The sequence below is a fragment of the Amblyomma mixtum genome, chromosome 6 (genome assembly GCF_055824585.1).
Source record: "Amblyomma mixtum isolate Tamu chromosome 6, ASM5582458v1, whole genome shotgun sequence".
NCBI classification, from domain to species: domain Eukaryota; kingdom Metazoa; phylum Arthropoda; class Arachnida; order Ixodida; family Ixodidae; genus Amblyomma; species Amblyomma mixtum.
In genome coordinates this window covers 37487427-37492546 of record NC_143017.1, presented here as the reverse complement: position 1 = coordinate 37492546, position 5120 = coordinate 37487427, and the positions used below count along the sequence as shown (strand labels likewise).

At 45.9% G+C, this 5120-nt stretch overlaps 1 pseudogene; it reads right to left on the bottom strand.

Annotated features, from left to right (window-relative positions):
* Positions 1-456: 456 nt before the first annotated feature.
* LOC149338795 (uncharacterized) lies at positions 457-1361 on the bottom strand (annotated as a pseudogene).
* Between the last annotated feature and the right edge of the window lie 3759 nt (positions 1362-5120).

Sequence of the window (5120 nt, the reverse complement as noted above, 5' to 3'; positions counted from 1 at the left end):
CAGCGCAAGGTGAGGTATGGTGCAGTGTATTCCAGTTAATATCAGGAAGATTGAAATCCCCTAAAAGTATTAGTCTCGCCCCCTTAACATGATGCTGCATATAAGTATACAATGAATGAAGTATGATAGGATCAGAACAAGGACTAAGATAGACGCAACCCACAACAATTGAAGAATCAGAAAAGCAGAGTTTGCAAAAAATTGCTTCAACCCCCTCAACTTCAGGTAACGTAACGAAATGTATATCTTTTCTTATCTCTAATGCCACGCCTCCGCCTCGCGTCAGCCTGTCCTTGCGTGCTATGGAGTAGTTGGGGGGAATTACTTCAAAGTCTTTGATTTCTCTTGTCAGCCAAGTTTCTGTTATAGCCATGAATTCTGGCTTTAAACCTAATAATAAAAATTCCAAGGGACCGAGCTTATTGATAATACTACGCGCATTAATGTTCACGAAAGTTATTTGGGACGTTGTGGACGGCGCGTGCGTAGAGCCCGTGTACTTGTGTCTTGGTTTTTTGCCTCGGTTAGTAAAGGTGTAACCCGATGAGCTGCAATTGGTGACACTTCACATTTTTCGTTGTCCCAAAAGTACAATTCACCGTTTATCTTTAGTTTGTCGAAAACCAGCGACACTTTTTCACCGCAATTTTTTTTGGTTTCCCGTATTTCCATAGCTTTTTTCTGATTTCGCGGACACGAGGCGAAAAATCTTCACTTATGGTAAACTCGGTGCCCTTTAATTTGTGGCAGTTACGTAAAATGTTCGTTTTGTCCCTGAAATCTAGAAGCTTCAGTATTATAGGCCTTGTTTTCTCTTCTGCTGGTCTACCTAGTCTGTGAATGCGTTCTATTGCAACTTCTTCCAGTTTTAAGGATTCTTTAACAACTTTTTGATTCACAGCTCGCTCCAGCGAGTCGCTATTTTCTTCTTCCTCTTCAGGCATGCCATAAATTATAATATTCGATCTTCTGGAGCGGTTTTCGAGATCGTCTATTTTTAATTCCAGAGACAATACGAGCTGCTGAAGATTTGCAACATGCTCAGTACATGACGAAAGCTTGTCTTCAAGTAGGGTAAGGCGTTCTAGTTTGTTGTCAATAGATGTTAACCTTTCTTCTTTTATTGTTTTTATGTCATCGGCTATCTGTCGTAGCTGTTGAGAAAGTTCTTTCATATCAGGCCCAGGATTTGTCTCAACGTCACCCGCAAGTAGTAACAATTTCAATATATGCACCACATCGCACACTGTATCAAGAAGTACCGCAGGGCACGGCAGCACAACAAGGCAACGCTCGCTGGATCTAAAACATTTCCCAAAAGGCTTTCTTACCTGCACGAGGAAGACAAGCGGGTTATCCATCTGTGCTCAAGCCCAGCTGCCGTGCCCTTTGGTCTGAAATCCTTCGTTGACGGCTTTTATAGCCCAGGAAGCTTGCAGCGCCGCTAAGCATGGCTTGAAGACCACACTGTCGCTGCCGCCAGTCGTTGGCGATGTTAGGTGACGAAATCCATCCGCAGATCGTAGGATCAGGGGCGTTGAAACGTTGTCGTTCCATAGCACATGAACAAGTTCGTACTGGAAGTGCTGACGTGGTTGTTGGCATCCCGACGGTATCACCAGCAGGCTGGCAATGATCTGCACGAGGAAGACAAGCGGGTTATCCATCTGTGCGCAAGCCCAGCTGCCGTGCCCTTTCACCGCAGCGGCGATGTGGTTGAGAAACAAGGTTTCGGTTCGTAGATTTTCTGTGTATTTACATAAACCCGCCTTTGTTCTTTCCTTTTCATCTTCCCTATATCTAATAGAATAGACACAATGCACCGCACACGTACACGTACACCCGACCAAGTCTTTAACTGGCTTGGGCTTTGCATCGCTAAACACATGTTGTAAAAGGTTTTTTCGTCTACACCACTTGCAGATTAAAGCTGTAATTTCACGCGTGAGATGGCATTTCGTGGTTTCTTCTTGTTCATATAATGTTTGAGTGGACGTGTTTAGATAAAAGTTCACAGAAATATTTATCTTTATTTATTTATTTTTTATTTAAAACATACTGCAGTCATTGAAGACCAAGCAGGAGCATCTACGAAGAATCAAAACAAGCGGCATACGCAACAATGGCTCTGGTCCATATGGCCTCCTCCTCTGGGTCCTGTCGGATCCAGAGGAGGGGGCGGACCAGTCGTTTACCCAGAGTAAGCGCCAATGTGCCACCAGAACCATTGCTGCGTATTCCGCTTGTTTCGACTCTTCTTAGTGGCAGACGGTGAATATTTCTGATAACTTTGATCTAAACACGCAAGCACTGCACTCAAACATAATATGAAGAAAAAGGAACCACAAAATGTCATCTCACGGGTCAATTTACAGCAGGAATACGCCAGCATGTTAGCCGAAAGGAATTTTTTGCAAGGTGCTTTTAACGATGCAACACCTCAGACAGTTAAAGATTTCGCCGGGTGTACGTTCAAGCCTAGAACTCAGAGACGATAGAAGTGATTGCCTGGAGCATCTCCTCTCTTGGCCATCATTTGAATGAGAGAAGTGAGGAGGCGTGTGAAGAATGTATTGAGCGCTGATTTCGAAATGCGGCAGATATCGCATTTTTTCAAGGCTAAGTAAAGAACTATTCGATAAAAAAACGATTGAAAACAAGGGTTGGTTCCAAAGTAAAAGTGCCTACATACTTCTCCCTTTCATGCAGTGACAATGAGATTTTTTTTAAAAATATCTAGTGTAGGAAAAAATACTTACGTTGAACTGATGGGTTTTTTGGAGTTGTGTGGCCGATCGGCTTGGCTATCAAGGTAACCGCACCTGGCATGCTTGCATGTGCACGTTACCCTTGTTCCTGTATTATATGATGCCTCTCTGTCTAAGCCCATTTGGCTTCGGTTTGGCATTGGGTGCCATTGTTCCGATTAAGACAAACTGTACGCCCGCTAACAAGGCTTGTACGGTGCAAGACATGCTCGAGATCGAATACGACTGACATACAAATTCTTTACGATTTTTCTTGGTTTTATGTCAATGAAATACAGTTATATGTCGATTCGGTCGGAAGGATTTCAATGCAGCAAGATAGACGCAGGCGGGTCACTTCAAAAGTCCAGTGCACGCGGCTCCTCCTGGATATGTTCATTTCCATTCGAATTTAGTCTCAACAAGCGAAACAACCTTCTCCTCAACGTGTTATCCGCAGACGAGTCGGTAAAGTTGCATTTAAAATGTACTGCGCCCGCTGAAGTTCCATTAGAGATTCACTGGGCCCGCAGCAGTACAGGATAGGCGAAAAGAGTTAACAAAGCTAACCAGCACTCCCTCCCCGACTTTCTTTCAAAAACAACAATGAAGACTAAGACGCGGAATTTAAAAACCGTTGAAAGTTGCACATGTGCATAAACACGAAGGAAAAGGTCGGAGGATACAAAAGCACATTACTAACGTCCAAATAACGCCACTCTTCGTTCACCACTCTCAATGGCTGAGAATGAAGCGACCCACAGGAAAAGCTGGAAGGGGGGGAGGCAGTGCGGTGGCTTGTCGGCCGGTCGATACCGTGCAGACACAAAATTACGCGAGGTCCCATAGTTCGCTTCGCGCCTGCGGGCCAAAAAGAATGAAATCAATAAACGATGAACGCACCGCATATTTGAGCCTGCGCTCGCTCGAGCGCTTTGCAACGCCGGCAGCGTGCGAGAAAGGGAAAGGAAGATGTCGGAGGTGTAGGGAAACGAAAGGGACAACGTCCGTCGTGTGTCGTCCTTCGCACTTCCGGTGGTAATCCCATCGACACGTGTGATTCCACGGTGCTTGCGAGAGGCCTTTGCCACCGAATGGTTCTCCTGGCTCCCCGCCGTGCGCGGGCGGCTTACTGCTGGGTAAATGGATTACAGCAGGTTTCCCTCCTTCGCCGAGGGCCCTGACGCCCCGCTGCGAAGGCTCCGAGAAGACACCGCCAGTTAGCAGAGCACCGGTCAAGCAAAGGCAAACAAAGGCATGCGCAGAGGCGGTGTCAGGTAACAGAAAAAGGCGAGGATGGAAGAAAAGCGTGAAAAGTGTGCGTTAGTGAAGAATTAGAGCAGCTCAGGGAACTTGTCTTTAGTGCGCGTTTTTCTTTTGCTTCTTACCGCCTAGTGTACAAACATTGAGCGCGGTCTTTGTATGCGGGTCTCTGCGTGAGGGCATCTATTGTCATGTTTTGTTTGTGGCTCTACATAACCTTCATTGATTACGAAAAGGCATTTGACTGAGTAAAAACCTTAGCAGTCGTGCAGGCATTGCGGAATCAGGGTGTAGAGGAGCCTTATGTGAAAATACTGGAAGATGAGTATAGCAACTACACAGCTACCATAGTCCTCCACACTATCAGTACGCTCTTTATGGCGGCAACCGTAAAAGCATTTGACTCAATAATAACCTCAGCAGTTGTGCAGGCATTGCGGAATCACTGCCTAGAGAAGCCTGATGTGAAAATACTAGAAGATGTATAAAGCAACTCCACAGCTACCGTAGTAGTCCACACTATATAGTACGCTCTTAAAGGCGGCGACCGTGACGCACTGTCAAACACTAGGCATATCTTCCCAGAGCGCGAAGCGATTACATGCGGAGCGCACATGTAGTTGTTTAAATGATACTCAGTCGTTAATCGCGAGCGGCAGCAAAATTGAGAAGCGCGACAGGCATTATTTGCTTGCGTTACGCATGGAGTCAAAATAGCGAAGCTTAGCTCACAGAGTTCCCGTCGGTTTATGCGCAGTTTTTTCCTGCCCCACATTCGCGAAGGTTGTGGCATAAACAACTCTCTTAATCGTTCAGTGCCGCCATTCAGCGCAAAGTGTTTCCTGCTTTCTGAGAGAGCCGAGTGATTGAGCCTCCCCTCCAAGCAGAGCTCCTTTCGATGGAGCTGACCCTCTGGCAAAACTCCAAAAGGTCAAACGCGCTAGAAATTATCGCTCCCCGCCTGTTACGTTCTTATTCATGCAGCACCGCGATAGTTAACCTTAATGACGAACCAAAACGAGAAAAAACTTGGCGGCGCTTTGTGAGAGTTTAACCGTGCAGGGAATTTTTCAGAACGCACTTATATCAGCTTGAGAAGAGTTTAGAGTG